General features: G+C 36.6%; 1 long non-coding RNA gene across 7 annotated transcripts in view; it reads right to left on the reverse strand.

The window, feature by feature from the left end:
- Nucleotides 1-1,447: 1,447 nt before the first annotated feature.
- The window catches only part of LOC123531535 (uncharacterized), an 87,138-nt gene continuing 69,216 nt past the window's right edge, over nt 1,448-19,369 (reverse strand). For 5 of the 7 annotated variants that reach the window (XR_008366061.1, XR_008366062.1, XR_008366059.1 and 2 more), the window contains 4 exons: nt 10,563-10,665; nt 7,270-7,376; nt 5,837-5,934; nt 1,448-2,362 (listed from right to left, as the gene is read on the reverse strand). This is a non-coding gene — a long non-coding RNA (uncharacterized LOC123531535). Of the gene's footprint in view, nt 2,363-5,836; nt 5,935-7,269; nt 7,377-10,562; nt 10,666-13,191; nt 13,434-19,369 lie in introns of all 7 variants that reach the window. The other 2 variants (XR_008366064.1, XR_008366065.1) reach the window with 2 other exon arrangements.

Below are 19,369 nucleotides of genomic sequence, written 5' to 3' on the forward strand. Positions count from 1 at the left end.
CTAATGAGAGAAAAGCTGTAACCAGTAATATTTGACTTTATATAAATGGTTTTGGACTGTTTTTTTTTTCATATTAGACATTAATAGTTATCTTTAAACATTTTAAGAAACATATTGAATAAAGCATAAGATACGTTATGCTAGGGACAGTCATATTTTATCAGATTTGCAAGGTTTGCAGAGGAGTTAAAAAATTTACTTTCAAGACAGGCATTGCAATAAATGGATGCACAGTCTTGATTGATTTTGATATAAAATCATTGGATTGATGTTTTTTTCTTAAAAACAAAACTTTTAGAAACTGAAAGTAGAAAGTTTTAAAAATTCCATCAATCAGATCTGTCAACTATGAAATATTTTACTTTTATTACATTTTTTCTTTTAGAATTGTTAATTATGCCATTTCTTATAAAACTTTCTTTTGAAAAACACGAAAAACAGAATTTTGGCCTTGGGGAAATGTGTATCATTCAATATAACGTATCTTACACTGTATCTGGGTGTTTATTTCTTATATTCTGGTACAAAATCTAGGGCCTGTTTTGGTCCACTAGTGACTTCAGAATGTCGACTGTTGAAAACATTGTTCCATCAAATAAAAACGCTCAAAAACCATTTGAAGATTCGTGTTTTTAAACTATTTTTTACCTCCGAATTAGACGAGTTAAGGTAGAATCAATGTGGTATGAAAAACTTAGTGTGACGCCGACACTGTGGGGAGTAGGATAACTCTTCTTATTCAAGCTTAAACATTCTGTAGACGGAGTATATTGTACAGTATGAATGCCAGCATACATGTGAATGTGACTAAGGGAGACTGCAGAGATTTTTTGGTCTCTTGTGGGAAAATTATGCAACTACTAACCAATCCAAAAATGATCAAAACAGTTGGTCCAGTTTGTTTCTTTAGATAACCGTTTCAATGAAATGATATAAATACACTTGAACAATGAGTTACCCTTTATTATTTGACATTATCAATCAAAACACATATGAGCCGTGCCATGAGAAAACCAACATAGTGGGTGTGCGACCAGCATGGATCCAGACCAGCCTGCGCATCCGCGCAGTCTGGTCAGGATCCATGCTGTTCGCTTTTAAAGCCTATTGAAACTGGAGAAACTGTTAGCGAACAGCATGGATCCTGACCAGACTGCGCGGATGCGCAGGCTGGTCTGGATCCATGCTGGTCGCAAACCCACTATGTTGGTTTTCTCATGGCACGGCTCATATTATTCACATTTTACTGTATCTACTGTCACTTTTAAACATTATTTTAATATCTATCTTATAGATTTTTACCAGTACGTATAACTGTCTTTCTTTCTCAGTCATCTAAACTTTGATGTCACATTCAGTGAGTTTTCACTACCACCTTTGACCATTACTTGAATGTTACTTAAAATAATTTTAATGTCTATATATCACGGTCACATTAAAAAAAAAATTGCACTAATGTCACACAGCGAGATGCATGTTTATCTTCGCTTTTTTTCCAGTGTTCTGCAGAGTCCAGCCTTCAGTATCAGGAGTGTTAACATAAACGGATAATAACGATTTTATTGCACCTATTGACAGGTAACTTCAGTTATCTGTCTGAATTTTCCATAGAAAAGCTACACTTTGGGGTCAGTATTACAGTGTGGAATACTCGGTAGCAACATCCTAAGTCAATGTTACTGTGTGTTTTTCCTGTGTGGACTACTCAAGTCAGTGTTACTGCATGGAAACTCAATAGCAATGTCCGTGTCCACATTACTGTGTGGTAGACTCCATAGCAACATTCTGGGTCAGTGTTACTGTGTGGTAGACTCAGTAGCAATGCTCTGGGTTTGTGTTACTGTGTGGTAGACTCAATAGCCATTTCCTAGTCAGCATTACTGTGTGGCAGACTCAATAGCCATTTCCTAGTCAGCATTACTGTGTGATAGACTCAATAGCAATTTTCTAGTCAGCATTACTGTGTGGCAGACTCAATAGCCATTTCCTAGTCAGCATTACTGTGTGGCAGACTCGATAGCCATTTCCTACTCAGCATTACTGTGTGGCAGACTCGATAGCCATTTCCTAGTCAGCATTACTGTGTGGCAGACTCGATAGCCATTTCCTAGTCAGCATTACTGTGTGGCAGACTCAATAGCAATTTCCTAGTCAGCGTTACTGTGTAGTAGACTCAGTAGCAATGTTCTGGTTTAGTGTTATTACATGGTAGATTTTCCTGATGGTAGTCTCAGCTCTTTAAATTCCAGCCAGATAAGATAAAGTGATTTCATCTGATCAGAAAACTGTATCCTACTACTTAGTTGATCATCAATGACTCCCTGTGAAGCAGATCCAAGTTAACTTCTTAGCTAAGATGCAACTGAAATAATGCAACAATATTAATCAGTAAGAGAAACAACAGTTCTTAGCTCGACAGTAAATAATACATATGCATAGGACACCAGAGCTATCACTGGAATAAGTGATACACCCAAAATACTTCTTTACCTGAAAAAAAAAAGCATTTCAAGTGTAAAGTTTCTATACTGACAAGAAGATTTCAAACTGGAGCTATCACTTTAAAGGAATTTTAAACACTCAGACACAGCTACAGATACAGAGAAAGTGAAATCATGACCTTTGACCTTCAAATGAGATCTTCACCTAGTAACCTTGATTATGGCCTAAGCCTTTGCATGATGTTAGCAATTGATGCTACCTTTATGCAGTTTATTCTAGTGGTTTGAAAATACTGATTGGACACAAGTTTAAGATATTTGATCTTTTGAGCTAAGTGACCTTGACCTTGGAACTAGTAACCTTAATGAGGCAAGTAACTGACGCTACTTTTATGAAAATCTTGCCAACAGTTTATAAGATAAGGAGCAGACATGAGTTTTAAGCTACTTGACATTTTACCTTAAACTGTGACCTAGATCTTTGACATGTGAAACGGGTTATGCATTCTGCACCTTGTCTTAATGAGGTAAAAAAACTGATGTTAGTTTTGTGAAAAACTTCCAAGCAGTTAGGAAGATATGGATCTGAAGGGGCGATTGCTATGATTGGATCCCAGAACAGTCTCTAGACCTAATGGAATAAAGGAGGAAATTATTTGCTTCTGGGTGAATGGAGGTTTGGAAGTGGGCAGGTGGCAGATTGCTGGAGGATTTGTTTATTTGTTTTGGGTTTAACGCCGTTTTTCAACATTATTTCAGTTATGTAGCTGTGGGCATCTAACCTAACCAGTGTTTCTGGATTCTGTACCAGTACAAACCTAATCTCCGCAAGTAACTACCAACTTCCCCACATAAATCAGAGGTGGAGGACAAATGATTTCAGACATTATGTTTTTTATCAACTTGTCACAGAACAAGGGCCTCGCCCAAGGACCAAACTCACATTCCCCGTGACCCGCAGATCTGCACTTTCCCTACTGAGCTAAGCAGGCAGGCTGATTTTTTGAGGTACAGACATGTATACCAGCATTTCCATACATTAAACCTTTTAGCTTTATAGCAGAAACTAAAGTTGTCACAGGAGTGACGAATTATACCCCCACAATATGGCCTTGTCACAGAACTAAGCCAATGTCAAAGCTGAACTTGCTCGACCTTTTACCTACTGACCTCAAAATCAATAGAGGTCATCTGCTGGTCATGATCAATCTGCCTATGAAGTTTCAAGATCCTCGGCCCAAGCGTTCTCAAAAAAAGGTTTAATGTTCTGGGTCACTCTGACCTTTGACCTTTGGAACTCAAAATCAATTGAGGTCATCTGCTGGTTATGACCAACCTCACTATTAAGTTTTATGATCTTAGTCCCAAGCGTTCTGAAGATATTGTCCGAAAATGGTTTAAATGTTTCGGTTCACTGTGACCTTGACCTTTGACCTACTGACCTCAAAATCATTAGGTGTCATCTGCTGGTCATAACTAAGCACCCTATAAATTTTCATGATCCTAGGCTCAAGCTTTCTCAAGTTATCATCCGGAAACAGTTTAACTGTTTTGTGTTATTGTGACCTTGACCTTTGACCTACTAGCTTAAAAGTCTAACTTGACCTGTATTCAATCATGTTACACCTGTGTACAAAAATGTATGATCCTGTTCTCAAGTTATCATACGTAAACCATTTAACTGTTCCGAGTCACAGTGACCTTGACCTTTGATCTACTGACCTCAAAGTATAACATGACCTGTTTTTCATAATGTTACACCTGTGTACCAAAATTTATTTAAATCGGTCAAGTCTATCATGAGTTACCATCCGGAAACCGTTTTACTGTTCAGGGTCACTGTGACCTTAACCTTTGACCTACTGGCCCAAAATTCAAACATGACCTGTATTTTCTGATGTTACACCTGTGTACAAACAAGAGCACCGCCTTGCGGGTGCTGACGCTCATCTGATTTTTTTGTGTAATAGAAATATTGTCCTACCCATGATTTTCTAAGTCTAAAAAGGGCCATCATTCTTGCAAAAAGCAGGATAGAGTTATGTTTCTTGATGTACAGTGTCCACTTATGATGGTGAAAAACTGTTGCAAGTTTTAAAGCAATAGCTTTGATAGTTTATGAGAAAAGTTGACTTAAACATAATACTCAACCAAGAAAATGATTTTCTAAGTCCAAAAGGGACAATAATTATTGCAAAAAGCAGGATGGAGTTATGTTGCTTGCTGTACAGGGTCAGCTTATGATGGTGAACAAGTGTTGCAAGTTTCAAAGTAATAGCTTTGATAGTTTAAGAGAAAAAGTTGACCTAAACATAAAACTTAACCAAGAAATCTGATATTTTCTAAGTCAAAAAGGGGCCATAAATCTTGCAAAAAGCAGGACGGAGTTATGTTTCTTGCTATACTGGGTCAACTTATGATGGTGAACAAGTGTTGCAAGTTTTAAAGCAATAGCTTTGATAGTTTAGGATAAAAGCTGACCTAAACATAAAACTTAACCAAGAAAACTGATTTTCTAAGTCCAAAAGGGGCAATAAATCTTGCAAAAAGCAAGATGGAGTTATGTTTCTTGATGTACAGGGTCTGCTTATGATGGTGAACAAGTATTCCAAGTTTCAAAGCAATAGCTTTGATAGTTTAGGAGAAAAGTTGACCTAAACATAAAACTTAACCAAGAAATCTGATATTTTCTAAGTACAAAAGGGGCCATAAATCTTGCAAAAAGCAAGATGGAGTTATGTTTCTTGCTATACAGGGTCAGCTTATGATGGTGAATAAGTATTCCAAGTTTCAAAGCAATAGCTTTGATAGTTTAGGAGAAAAGCTGACCTAAACATAAAACTTAACCAGGCAACGCCGACGCAGACGCCGACAACCGCTCAAGTGATGACAATAACTCATCATTTTTTTTCAAAAAATCAGATGAGCTAAAAATTATCTAAATCTGTCAAGCCTTTGGAGAGTTATCATCCAGAAACCATGAAAACCAACGGACTGAAAGACCGCCAAGCTCACTCCTATATACCAAACTTCATTTTGTGGGGGTATAACTAGCAAACTTTATTTATTTATTCTATTTATTTGTTTTGGGTTTAATGCCATTTTTCAACAGTATTTCAGTTATATAGTGGCGGGCAGTTAATTTAACCAGTGTTCCTAGATTCTGTACCAGTATAAACCTTTTCTCCTCAAGTAACTGCCAACTTTTCCACATATAACAGAGGTGGAGGACAAACGATTTCAGCTTTCATTCAATGTGAAGTGTAATAAATGAGGCATGAGCTTGCTTAGAGTTGTTCACAGTCTAAACATGAAGCTGACTCCACATGAATAGCTTTAGCTCTTGAAACAAATTTGTCAGTGAGGTAAAACAGGTTATTTTCTGCTTAACTTACCTACATCAATGGATACTTTGTCCTTCAGTTGGATTGATATGATGTGCTGAATGCTGTATTTCTTGGCTATCATCCTCATATAGATCTCTTGTACAGACCTGTTATAAAATATTATAAAATTACAATTTTTCATAAAAGATTTACCATCACTGTTTTACATGTTTTAAAGTATGTTATTTTTTGTTCAGCACTGTAATATTTCCTGTAATTCTACCTTCATTCTCAAAAAGAATAACAAAACACAGCTTTTTGATTAACACCTAAAATTTGAAGTTAATATTCATGAAGATAGGCTGCATACACCTTAAAACTATTAAACAGGAATTAGAAGTTACAAGAAGTTATTTTTCTCTATCTGATTGTGCTGATCTCTCCATGTATCACATGGAATTCAACATCTTTTGTGTCAAATTGTGATCTTCATTTTCACTGTTGGGTCTCTTTACAAATGCACAAATGTGATTATGTTATTTCATCTTTTATGAAATTTGACACGTGACAGAATTACAAATAGTGCTAGATCTATTGTAACAAGTGCTTCAAACAGGAATTATTCAGAACAACACATGCTTTTCTAAAGCATTTCTGTGTACTGGGTAGTTACAGGGTTTTTTCTAGCTAATTTGGGAGCATAGCCTATACCCCCAAAATTGATGTGTTTAAGCACTCTCTCATACACTTGTTTCACATTGTACAACCTCTTAACATACTTCCATTACAAAATTGTCCATAATTTGGTCAGTGTTTGTTCAATATTGATGAAATTTTTTTTTTCAGAATGTAGATTGGGAATTTTTGCACTCATTTTGGGAAAAATACATACTTTTTGGCATTGGAAATATAGCCGAATAACGGCTATAAAAACGGCCGAAAAAAAAACCCCGAGTTAGCTGATATTTGCAAGAGTATATATAATAAAGCTTGTTTGAAAGCTTATTTGAGCCGCACCATGAGAAAACCAACATACAGCGTTTGCGACCAGCATGGATCCATCCCAGCCTGCGCATCCACGCAGTCTGGTCAGGATCCATGCTGTTTGCTTTCAAAGCCTATCCATTAGCAAACAGCATTGATCCTGACCAGACTGTGCAGATGCACAGGCTCGTCTGGATCAATGCTGGTGGCAAATGCACTATGTTGGTTTTCTCATGGTGCGGCTCATATATATAACTAACCCTTAACATGCTAGACAGGACTGATTCTGCCTTTGCGACCAATGTAGATCTTGATCAGTCTGCACATCTGATCAAGATCTGCTCTGTTTGCCATTCAGTCAGTATCTTTTCTGTAAGCACCCCTTATAACAGTTAATGGTTCTGTCCAAATTGAAAGATGGACAAGTTCATTATACAAATTTAGCAGGGTAAGGGTTGAAAAAGATGTTTAAGATAAACAGATTTGGAGAAAATTCTCATATACATAATTATACTCACTTGAAGAATGAAGATACTCCTGAAGATGGAATGTCTGGGCTTTTACAGATGTACTTCCTGGCTCACATTCTGTCTGCACCGCCCACAACCATGGGGATTTTCAGGAGCTGTAATTTTCATCAGATTCTAATCAGGTAATGGATTTGGTCAAAATTTAAACAAAATTAATGATCATTAACACTTATGTATGTGTTCACTGACTGCGTAATACATGTCAGAATTCCACTGTAGGTATTTTTAATCCCCCGCCACAAGTGCCACATGGGGGGTTAAAGGAATGGTCTTCTGTAACACTTTCGTGTCGGCTCCATATTTCCTAAATCCCTTGAAGAATTTTCATGAAACTTGGGTCAAATGATCAACCCATCAAGAAAATGTGCAGAACATGAGTCAGCCTTGTCAGCTCTAGGTCAAGGTCACAACTCAAGGTCAAAGGTTTAAACCTTCAATGTATCTCCTAAACCCCTTGAAGGCATTTTATAAAACTTGGTTAAATGATCACCTCATCAAGACTATGTGCAGAACCCATAAGTCAGCCATGCCAGTTCAAGGTCAAAGTCACAACTTGGGGTAAAAGGTCTGAGCCTTCCATTTTGTGTCTGCTCTGAATCTCCTAAACCCCTTGAAGGATTTTCATCAAATTTGGGTTAAATGATCATCTCATCAAGGTGATGTGCAGAACTTATTAATCAGCCATGCTGACTCAAGGTTAAGGTCACAAGTCACGGTCAAAAGTTTTAGCCTTCCATTTTGTGTCCACTCTATCTCCTAATCCCCTTGAAGGATTCGTATGAACCCTGGGTCAAATGATCACCTATCCAAGACGATGTGCAGAACTCATAAGTCATGAATAAGCCTTGTCGGCTCACGGTCAAGGTCACAACTCAAGGTAAAAGGTTTAAGCCTTCAATTTTGTGTCTGCTTTGTATCTCCTAAACCCCTTAAGGAATTTTAAGGTCACAAATCAAGGTCAAAGGTTTGAGCCTTCCATTCCGTGTGTGCTCTATATCTCCTAAACCCCTTAAAGAAATTTTATAAAAGTTTGGTCAAATGATTACCTCATCAATACGATGTGAAGAACTTATGTGTCAGCCATGCCGGCTGAACGGCAAGGTCACAACTTAGGGTCAAAGGTTTGAGCCTTCCATTTTTGTGTCCACTCTGTATCTCCTAAGCCATTTGAAGCATTTTCATCAAACTTGGGTCAAATGATCACCTCATCAAGAACTCATGAGACAGCCATGTCAACTCAAGGTCAAGGTCACAACTCAGAGTCAAAGGTTTGATCTCTGTATCTCCTAAACCCCTATAAGGATTTTCATGAAACTTGGGTCAAATAATCACCTCATCAAGACGATGTGCAAAATTCATGTGTGTGTGTGTGTGTTTGGGTTTAACGTCTTTTTCTGCTCAATGTCAAGGTCACAGCCCAAGGTCAAAAGTTTACCCTTTCACTATCCACAACAGTGGCGTGGGATTTAGCTGTTTTCAGACTGCTTTGATAAAATTTGCTTCCTATCCTAGAAACCAGGATAGTTACTTTAGTGTGGGCATGAATTTAGTAAAGATACTTCACATGAATATGAAAACTTCTGTATTATGTTTGTCAAATATTTACATTAATTTAACAAATATATATCTAGCCAAGGCTCATGAAAAATTCAGTTTGTAACATTCTTATTACCTCCCTTTACTTATCTTTGCTGCACAATCAGGATATATTGGAAATAAATGAATTCCAAAGCTATATACTGTTTTAAAACTTGCCTGTTGGTTAAGATTGTTGAAATATATCAAAACTATGAAACACAAATGTAAACTTAGAAATTACATTTAAATCAAAAGCAATAGTCCACTTTTTGAATACTTTCATATTAATTGGGAAAAAACGCAAATTTTCGTAAAATGTAATAAAACATACATTTCTAATAAGGATCTAACACTACGAAATGAATATTTGTCTGAGGTTTCTTGTTACCCTGACTAACTTCCAAATGAACTGTTTTACTGTGTGAGGTTCTGGTTGTGTTAGCTATCCCCAATGCTTCAAGATTCCACTCTTACATTTTGATACTGTGCTTAACATTTACCCTGCTAAATTTCTACAAGTATGCCCTTGGGCAGATTGTCGAGCCCGCTGGCTGTCAAGTGTAACCTTGACCTTGGACCTAGGGACCTGGTTCTTGCACAAGATTCTCCATCTCATAATGGTTAACATTCTTGCCAAGTTACATCAAAATTCCCCCATGCAAGAAAAAGAAGAGCTCCAGACAAACTTCAATTTGACTTTTGACCTCCAACTGTAACCATGACCTTTTAGATAGGAACATGGGGTTTGCCCATGACACACCTCATTGAGGTAAACATTCATGCCAAATATAAACAAGATTTGTCCATGCATGTTCACGTTATGGTTTGGACAAAATCGGATGGATGCACGGACAGACACATGCACATACACTGAAAGTGGCGACTATATCGAGCTGACCGCAAGCGGGCTCGACAAAAATGTGTTTGACCATAAGACCTCGGCCAAGTTCAATAACTAGCCAAATCCACCCAGGCACTTTTGAATTATGGCCCTTGAATTACTGATGGGAACCATTTGTCTGATCCATCCAGACAAACTAGACATTAATGATAGGAACCACTGGTCTGAACCATCCAGACAAACTAGACATTAACGATACAGGGCCGTAGGAACAGGGGGAGCAAAATTTGACCTATTATGGTAATAATCTTAGCAATTTTTTGACAGGGAGTCAGTTTTAGCTGATTTTCATAGTGTGCCCCCCCCCCCCCCCTCCCCCGTTCAAACTGAAAATGCTTCCTACGGTCCTGTGATAGGAACCACTCATCCAAACCATCTAGAACTCCAATACATTACTGATCAGAACCATTCATCCAAACCACCCACACCACTTTGAATCACTAAAGGATAAGGCAGTTGTGGGAGATTTGCGCTTTTCTCAAAAGCAGCTCTAGTTGGTCTTAATTTCTTCAACAGTGAAAGGGCAACACACTGGATTTTTTCGCCTATACCAAAGTCTAGTGCAAAGGCAGCTATTCTAAAGGGCAATACAACAGTGATTCTGCTACAGAGACAACAGATTCATTTTATTTCCATATTGCCAATTTAGCTTGCTGCGTGAGCCTTTTTGCCAAGAAATATTTCCTATTTGTTCGTGTAACAGTTATACAGTAAAATTAGGTGACAGCCATGTGCCTGTGAGTTGGACAGTTGATTTAGCTAAACCCTGTCTACATATTAAGTTCTGTAACAAAATACTCACTTTAAATTAGAGGTATACATCTGGTTGATCGATTCATAGATGTCTTCCGCACAAGGCCAGGTGATTTCATGCTTACAGCCATTGGAATACAACCACTCTCATCCTGAAATTATTAATAAAAAGAAAGAAAAAGCTGCCAAAAGAATGGAAGAAACATGGCCTAAAATATTCAAATCTAGTAGATATCGAGTTATCAAGAGATACTGTCGAAAGTTTTATATTTAAATAGAGAAAATATCAAATTTCACAGAACTGGCAAAATTTAATAGAGATACTGTTAGGAACTGGCTATTAAATAAAGAAACAAAAGTTTAAATAATTTCTACTGTGATACTGGCTTACTTCAAAGAAAATTCTTTTAGTTATTGAACAGATGCTATTAACTGTCACAATTTTGACCATTTCATTGATCTAAACTATTTGACCTAATGTCGGTATAAAGAATTATATTCAAGCGGAGAGTATAACAAAACTTAACCCTTGGTAATAAGTATTTTTAAAATTATGAAAGTGCATGTGAACTTATTCTGCATGAGCAGCTACACCAAGGCCTTATCATGTCCAATAAACTTATAAGTGCTTACTTCATAACATGTCTTAAAAGAAATTAGATTGAATAGAAAAAAATTGAAACAAGAGCTCGTCGAACACGAAATGCCCCCCTTGATGCATTCAGTAATGTGAAAGTAGGCCACTAGGTCAGATCAAGGTCAAATTTTATTTTGGAACAAAAAACTATGCATGAGGTCTAAATTTGAAGCCTGTACCTTCAAAAATTTGAAAGTAGGTCACTCGGTCAATAACAAGGTCAAAGTTTTTTTCGGTACACAAACCTATGCATGTGGTCCAAATTTTAAGGCTGTAGCTACAGAAATGTGAAAGTAGGTCACTAGGTCAAGATCAAGGTCAACTCATGTCAAGGTTCATCTTGCCACTCAAAACTATACATGTGGTCCAAATTTGAATTATGTAAGTTATAGACATGAAGGTTCTAAGTTTTTCCCTATATAAGTCTATATGAACCATATGACCACTGGGGCGGGGCCATATTTGACCCTAGAGCGATAATTTGAACAAACTTGGTAGAGAACCACTAAATGATGCTACATTACAAAATATCAACGCCATAGACTTTGTGGTTTGGACAAGAAGATTTTCAAAGTTTTTCCCTATACAAGTCTATGTAAACCATGTGACCCCCAGGGCACAGCCATATTTGACCCTAGGGGAATAATTTGAACAATCTTAGATGAGGACCACTAGATGATGTCATATACAAAATATCAAAGCCCTAGGCCCTGTGGTTTTGGACAAGAGGTTTTTCAAATTTTTTTCCTATATAAGTCTATATAAACCATGTGACCCCCGGGGCGGGGCCATATTTGATCCCAGGGAAAAAATCTGAACAATCTTGGTAGAGGACCACTAGATTTTGCTACATACCAAATATCAAAGCCCTAGGCCCTATGGTTTTGGACAAGAAGATCAGAAACCGTTCTAACTGTTCCTGGCCAATGTGACCTTGACCTTTGACCTAATGATCTCAAAATCAATAGGGGTCATCTGCTGGTCATAGCCAACCTAACTATCAATTTTCCTGACACTAGGCCTAAGCGTTCTAGAGTTATTGCCTGGAAACCATTTTACTGTTCCTGGTCACTGTGACCTTGACCTTTGACATACTGACCTCAAAATCAATAGGGGTCATCTGCTGGTCATGACCAACCTCCCTATCAACTTTCGTGACCCTAGGCCTAAGCGTTCTTGAGTTATCATCCGGAAACCGTTTTACTGTTCAGGGTCACTGTGACCTTGACCTTTAACATACTGACCTCAAAATCAATAGGGGACATCTGCTGGTCATTACCAACCTCCCTATCAACTTTCATGATCCTAGGCCCAAGTGTTCTTGAGTTATCATCCGGAAACCGTTTTACTATTCAGGGTTACTGTGACCTTGACCTTTGACATACAGACCTCAAAATCAATAGGGGTCATCTGCTGGTGATGACCAACCTCCCTATCAACTTTCATGATCCTAGGCCCAAGCTTTCTTGAGTTATCATCCGGAAACGGATTGGTCTACATTCCGACCGACCGACCGACCAACCGACAGACCGACCGACCGACCTACCGACCGACATCTGCAAAACAATATACCCCTCCTTCTTCGAAGGGGGGCATAAAAATATTAGACAGTACTTGGTAAAAATTCAGATGGCTTACAAAACTATTCTGTCATATTTTGCCTATTCTGGTAAGGAAAAATACATTTTGGAAAGTCCTTGAAAAAGAAGTTCTGTCCAGCCTATATTGCAAACAAGTTAAACAGATATCAGCAATTGCCGGCAGATTAAGACCTAGTACAGAGACAAATCTTGAAAATCCTTGATTCCACCTCTCTCAACACAGGAACAACAGTCGTCTAGCAAACCGCTGGCCCAGAAATGTAGATCTGTTACTCCCAAACGACCCCATTTTGCGGATATATTGTCACCAGAATCCTTCAATGGTACCATTAGTAGTCTTGATTGGCAGTCAAAAGGATCAAAGAATTTATCACAGACTGTGAGACAGACCTTAAAATATGGAAAAGAAACAAATGCTGAAAATGGAAGGCGAAAAGAACCTGACAATTTCCGATTCCCATCTCTCTCAACACTGGAGAAACCATCATCTAAACACTGCCGGCCAAATATTGTAGACCAGTATCTTCAACACGACTCCACGCTGTGGATATATTGTCACCGAGATCCTAAATGGCATCGATAGCTGTGTGGATCAACAGTAAAGGGATCTGTCAGGCCTCAACATCAGTAAAAAAAATGAAAAAAAACTTGGCCACAGCCAGAAAACAGCACCAATGGAAACCTATCATATAAGAAATTTATTTACCAAAGTTAACTATAATAATTTACTGCTAAATCTAAAAGACCATAACAAAACTGAATGCATAAAAAATCTCCAAGGTGTAGCAAACTCATGACTATCTTAAATCTACTGGCACTACATCATGCACTGCTATCAATTCAGCTTCCTACTTTTTAACCTTCACCGGAACAAAGACTGCAAAGATGACTAATAAAAAGAAAACTTAGCAAAAATGAAAGCTAGCCAAGCTTCATCAGATGCAAAACCAATATTATACTGAATAAAAAAAAGCTAACCATGCAGCTATTTGCTACTTTGCCAATATTTTGAAAAATCAAAGTTTGAAAGAAATCCTAAAGTTGATACTGGCTACATATTTTTTTTTTTTTCAAAATGTACTTTTCTAAGCTTTAACTTGTATCTCAATAAAAAAAAAACTTACTTTGTAGTAAAACAGAGGCTGATTACGTGAGTGACTTGAAATCAGCTCAACAGAGTAACCAAACTTTCACTTCACTGCAGAAAAAATTGGCTACTGTACAACCATTCTATACTATATGAAATACAAGGTTTTTGCCACTGATTTACTTGAATAATACTAAATCCTATTTTACCTTTGAGTGGCATTCTACTGAAAGATAAAAATGCAAACTTACTTGAGTTTTGTGCATTTTCCACTGTAACTTGAAAACTCTCATAGAAATTAAATCCACTTAAAAATACCTTGCCAGAGTGATACAAAAATTAAATCAACTTTATCCTTGCAACTTTACCCTTTTACAAATTAAATAAACTCAAAAGTTCTTACCACTTTACAAAACAAAAAATTACTAATATGCCATGCCACTGTCTCTTTAACAGAATAACCTAACTCTGCCACTGCTTTACAAAATCATTAGTTCTACTGTCTGGTCATTGTGTTTTAAAATACAATTTACTTTAAACATTTTGATTTTGCTATTCACTCGTACAATTTTACAATATAATTCATTTAACATTCATTCACTGCACTTTCTTTCACTGCATTATACAAGGTAATTCTTTGACAGTCATTCAGTGCGCAAAGGTATTACATTGCACAACATTATTCTAGTCACTATTTTCATTTTACATTCACTTAATGATAAATGATTTTTTTTTTCAAAAGATTTGTTTTAACAAACATTCTTAAGCTAATCTTTTCCTTTATTGTACCTACCATCCCTATTTCTTGAAATTTACTCAAAAAATACACAATACTCCTAATTAAATTTAAACAGTTGAAATTACTGATAAAACAGATTTCATTAATAGAACTAAACAGCATTCAATTAAGCTAATATCAGCTTAGGATTTTCTCTGAACTGGCTACAGTTACAGAACTGAGCAATAATGATATGGTACTCTAGTGTCTTTGGACTGTCAAGTTTGACCATGGCTATAAAACAGTACAGTCCACAGTACAGTCTGGGAGATAAGTAAACCTCACCGAAGTATTTCCTCAGCAGTCAGAATGATAAGCAATACAATCATACAGCTCAAACACACATAAATAATGAATAAAAAAATGTCTGTAGGAAGACCACAACCAAACATATTTGTACTTAACCTTCAACTCTAAATAATATCTTACTACCTAAGTATCAAGATAGTCTTTGAAATGGAAAACTAGAAACTCAGTTGCCAAAATGCTGCCATTCCTAAACAGATGTGCAGGCAGTATGTGGAGGAAAAATCTTGGAGCAGTGTCTAGCACATGTAGAATTTTGAACTAAACAAAAGCTTAAATGCATTCTATTGTATTATATTATATTTGAAGACACAGTACAACCAATTTTTGATACACCATTATAGTATTATACACATTGTGAAAAAGATGAAAATGATTACAGGCCCAAAGATTTTAAGTAAATTTGTCATTTAGGCAACAGGTTGCTGGACTACCTTAAACTATACAAACACCTCAATCTTTTCTGTTACAATGAAATGATGACTTGGTATCTACAAGACTATATATTTTTCCAGAACACTTGTCACTAAATTAAGTTATTATGCCAATCACTATGCAGAACTAAATAATGTACTAAACCGACCTGCTGATGAAAATGTTCTTCTTTTGTTGTGTTTCTACAACTAGACAGTAATTCAGTGTATTGACTAACTGACTCTAAATTGAAATTTTACTTTGTTTAGTAACATGTAATTATTTTAATTTCTTTTAACAACTCCAGCTTAGAAAACAAAAAATAAATTCCTTTCTGATTGGCCCTTGATATTACATGAAGTATCAAATCTAAACACAAGTTGAGCAAAATGTTTTTCTCCCATCTACCACTGTTAATCTATCCTCATGGCAACAGTAATGGCAAGCTGGCTTAGTGGAATTCCTCCTCAATAGCTGTACTGGACAGACGGATTACTAGAATCCTTCCAAATAGTTGTACAGGACAGATGGCTCTTCTCCCACAATAGCTGGCTGGGACAGATGGCTTAGTGGAATTCCAACAGTTGGTTGGGACCTTTAGAAGCTGTTTTGACAGCCTACTTGGCTATAAGTATATGACATTAGACAGCTTGGTGGAATTCCTCCTGCAATAGCTGGATGGGACAGCTGGCTTGGTAGAATTCCTCCTTTTGAAGTTGTCTCGACAGCTTCTTTGGACAGAAATATAGGACTTTATTGGACAACAAAAGGCAGGTGTATGGAGGTTTGCTGGATTGTGGAATATCGTCCTCAGCAGCTGAGAGAGAGCTGGCTTGGTTGAATTCTACAAGGCAGCAGTTTTGGCCACAGCCAACTGGTCTGAGTTTCCACTCTTAGAAGAACTGGACAGCTATTTGTGGGAGAAGTATGGGACATTAGGGGGTTTGGTGGAATTCCTCCCGCAATAGCTGGATGGGACAGCTGGCTTGGTAGAATTCCTCCTTCTGAAGTTGTCTCAACAGCTTCTTTGGACAGAAATATAGGACTTTATTGGACAACAAAAGGCAGGTGTATGGAGGTTTGCTGGATTGTGGAATATCGTCCTCAGCAACTGAGAGAGAGCTGGCTTGGTTGAATTCTACAAGGCAGAAGTTTTGGCCACAGCCAACTGGTCTGAGTTTTCACTCTTAGAAGAACTGGACAGCTATTTGTGGGAGAAGTATGGGACAGCTACCATGGTTGAATACCACTTCGACAACAGAACTCGACAATTGCTTTTGAGCAAATAGCCATGAGGACAGTAAAAGCAAGTAAGTAGAAAAGAGACTGACTTTTATTCTATTTAAAACAGACTTGATTCTATCCCACAGTTCTTTCAACAATTTAAATCAATGAGTCAGTTAATTAGTAATACCTAATTCAAAAGAGAATGTTAAGATTTCATTGATGGTAGAATTATTCTAAACAAATAATAACTAATAATCATAAATACCGGTAAAACCTTTGAACTATGAAATTATGGACAATTATTGACTTCTATTTTTTCAAAATAATATTTTAGAAGAGAATCCAGCCATTCCTAATTTCTGTACCAGTAAATACTGTTGAAATACTCTGTAGACAGTAGTAGTTTTAAGGTTAAGCTCCCTTTATCAATCTTTAGAACAGGTCTCCCATCTTTTATCTAAATGTATAGGTAAAGCCATTAGAGTATGGGTGTAATGCTAAGAAAAAAACAATGTGTTCATTATTTATCTTGCAATGCAGATATTTATATTATACAGCTTCAGAAAGAAATGAATGGCTGATGATCTTCCTACATTCTACCATATCATCCCTATTCACTGAAATTTTGTCCAAAAATACATGATGGCCAATTTTACATTGCCCTTACAATGTGTTGATATGGCAGTTTTCATACAAAACCAGTAGCCAGAATTGAACCTTTGCCTTATTCTACCATATCCCTAACAGCTACAGGATTTAATCATTAAGAAATTATCAAATATGCAAGAAGTAGTTCAGTTTAAATTTTAACCAGAAGCCAGTTTTTCCTTGGCTTTTATCACCAGTACCAGAGTCCTAGCAATGAAATTCAGTGTTCTCCCTGAGATTCTGTGATGTATGATTATCATAATTCTGGACAAGTTTTGGATGAATCCCATTGTTTATAATACTGCTGATCAGAAATATAAACTTATAGTAACCTTCACTTTTGAATTAATGCTTAATACTCCCTCAAAGACATTCATTAATTCCAAAAAAAACACACTATGATTAGTGAGCTATGACTTAAACAAATGTTCAGGTAGAACACTGAAATCATATACAAATAAAAAATTGATGGCCAAAAAAAAAAAAAAAAAAAAAAAAAAAAAAAAAGTGTCCTACAAATGCAAAAAAATAAAAAAAGATATGACCAGCAACCCTCAGATTTTGATGTGTGGATTTTCACTAAACCAAGTAAATGGCCTGGCTACAACTGATGCACACATTGTATGATATGGTAGTACCTATTACCTTGTTATTTTGAGGGCTGACTTAAACACTATCATACAGTACTCTTTCAAACTAACAGTGGCAGAAAAACACCTTATTCTACCTTATCATCCCTATCCACTGAAATTTAGTCCAAAAATACAACCCTTAAGATGCAGTGATATGGTAGTTTCTAGAAACCTGTAGCCAGTATGCCTTTGTCTTATCCTACCATACCCCTATCAGATTATTTTTAAATGTAGGAAGTCGTAGCTTTTCAGTCTTAACTGATACCTGGCCTCTGCTTGACTTTGTTTAAACCAGCCCGGTTATCTATAAGAGTTGACAAAGTAAATGATAAGGTAGTATCTTAAACTGTATTTAATTGTGGGGCGTAAAGCATATTGGCAGGCATCTTTCCTTAAACACTACTATGATTACTGCATTTAATCTAGAACATTATCAATGCCTGCATTTATTAACATTATATGCTTTATTCAACCTAACCAGCTCTAACTTAATTAATGTGGTGATATGATATAACAACTACAGTCAACATTGTCACAGTGACCTTCCCTAACACAATGGCTGGCACCTTCCTCCTAACAGTCTGACACTTCAAAAATATGAATTTACTTGCTAAAAACATTACAGTAGTTGTAACTTTTCTTAAAATATTTCTTTTCTTTATGTCGTCACCTTAGTGCAAGAAGTGGATAACTGCATTGAATTAAAGAAGGACTTATTCACTTTTTGCGCTAAGGTGACATGTGGTTAATGATTAACTAAGGTAATATGAAAACTACATCCAGTATTGAACCCATTGGTTGAAAATAAATGTACTTTGTGAAATATGAGCATGAAACTCAACCTGCATAATACTATAATAGCAGTTCAGTAGCCAAACATTTCTGCAATAATAATTAAGTTAATTCTTATAAAATGTAGCCAGTACTTAATGACAAAGTTTATAACAATAAAGGGTAACCACCAAGTTAATACTTATAAATGTAGCCAGTACTTGATGACAAAGTTTGTTACAATAAAAGGTAACCATCAAGTTAATACTTACAAAATGACTAGCCAGTACATTTTAACAAAGTTTGTAACAATAAAGGGTAACCATCAAGTTAATATTTATAAAACAAGAGGACCATGATGGTCCTGAATCGCTCACCTCTTCCCACATGACCCAGTTTTGAGTATGACGTCGTTTTTACTATTACTTGACATAGTGATCTAGTTTTTGAGCTCATGTGACCCAGTTTTGAACTTGACCTAGATATAATCAAGATAAAAATTCTGACCAATTTTCATGAAGATCCATTGAAAAATATGGTCTCTAGAGAGGTCACAAGGTTTTTCTATTATTTGACCTATTGACCTAGTATTCGAAGGTACGTGACCCTGTTTTGAACTTTACCTAGATATCATCAAGGTGAACATTCTCACTAATTTTCATGAAGATCTCATGAAAAATACGGCCTCTGGAGAGGTCACAAGGTTTTTCTATTTTTATACCTACTGGCCTAGTTTTTGACCGCACGTGACCCAG

Source organism: Mercenaria mercenaria, chromosome 11, assembly GCF_021730395.1.
Source record: "Mercenaria mercenaria strain notata chromosome 11, MADL_Memer_1, whole genome shotgun sequence".
Taxonomy (NCBI): Eukaryota; Metazoa; Mollusca; class Bivalvia; order Venerida; family Veneridae; genus Mercenaria; species Mercenaria mercenaria.